Here is a 1,667-nt window from a genome sequence, read left to right as displayed (position 1 = left end):
TGAGGTCTGGGGGAGGAAGTGACCAGTCCCTGGCTTCTGGGCAAACTGGGTGCATTATTGCTGGTGGGACCAGCCCCACCCATCTCTGGGAGTCTGGGGTGGGGAGGTAGAGGGGGTGATAAGCCCTTCTCCTAATGCCCGGCTGTGTCCCCCTAGTCACCCCACTGCTGGAGGAGCCCTGGAGCAGCTCTAGGTGAAGGGGAGGCTCTGAGGAGGCAGTCAGTAGGGTGAGGGCCAGAGCGATGACACCTCTGTCTGGAGAGTTCATTGCTTGGCACCTCCTGTCCACCGACCCCAGCCCCCAGATCTGGGCCATGAACTTGGTAACAAGAGCACCTCTCTCACTGCCCTCACCTCCAGTCTCCACCAGCCACAGGTGACTTCCATAATGGCTCAGTCAGACTAGCTGGGACCTCTCCAGCCTGGCACATTCCAGGGAGGCTCAGCTGACCCCCTCACCAGGCCCCTGAGCCCCGAGTAGGACGGGCATCATGGTGGGCTGCTGTGGGGCCGAGGAGCTCTGAGAACCAGACAGCAAGGAGGAGGGGCCTGTGGGGCCCACCATGCCTCCCTCCACTTCCCCCAAGCTGACCCTCAGCTGTCTGGGAGACCCAGTCCCTGCTTCCCCAACCCAGACCCCCAAAGCAGCTGGGACGAGGGATTGTCCTTGCGTGAGCCCCGCCACCAGCTCAGCACTGGTGTGTGTTGGGCAGCTCTGCCCCAGCTCCCCTCCCTCCCCCTGCTGTGTTTTGGGCCCGTAGGCGAACAGAGGTCTCCTTCTCCTCCTCCTCCTCCTTCTCTCCTCTGTCTTGGAGTCAGTGCTGGTCTTGGGGTCGGACAGGACAGCCCTGGACTCAGCTTCTCTTGGCTGCTGACTCACTGTGTGATTTGGCGCAAAGCATTTAACCTCTCCAAGCTTTTGTTTGCCCCCTGCGAAATGGGCAGATAGAGAATTTATGAAGGGGACTCATTGAGATGCTGGCCACCAAAGGGCCTGGCAGGTGGCACTTAGGCCACCTGACTCAGTGCTAGAGCCAGGCCACCTACCCCCTCTCCTGGCCAGGCTGTGCACCCTGGGAATTCCCTCCTTCAGTAAACACTCCCCTTTACGCCTTCACCTCAGTGGCGGGGGTGGGGGGGGTGGGGGGGGGTGGGAAGCGGGTGGAGGGGTCCCACCCTCCTCACCCTCTTCTAGAGGGGAGGGACACAGCACAACCAATATGAGAGCACATGCATGCTTAGATATATGCAGACACACACACACTGACACAAGCACACACCCATAACCCTCCATTCACACACACATGCACACGTACACGTACATGGGATGGGCAAACATGCAAGAGCCTACATACTGACACAGGTTCATATCACCCACAGCAGGTGGACGCAACAGCCTAATGAGTACACAGCTCCACAGACGCACACGTCACTGTGCACAGATTCAGTCTCTGCAGACGAGCCCTGCCTGACTCCTTCGGCTCCCCAGATCCACCCTGTCCCTCCACCAGTACCCCCCTCTCCTTAACTCTGAGCTCCCTCAGGATGCCGAATTGCACTAGCGAGCTGCACAGAGGGTTTACTCTGCAGGAGGGTGGGGGTGGGGCTCTCCATTGCCAGTCCCCTCCCCACAGGGTCCAGAGGCCGAGCACCTGAACCTAATTAGC

The sequence above is a fragment of the Eulemur rufifrons genome, chromosome 8 (assembly GCF_041146395.1).
Source record: "Eulemur rufifrons isolate Redbay chromosome 8, OSU_ERuf_1, whole genome shotgun sequence".
NCBI lineage: Eukaryota > Metazoa > Chordata > Mammalia > Primates > Lemuridae > Eulemur > Eulemur rufifrons.
Note: the sequence above shows the minus strand (reverse complement) of the source record.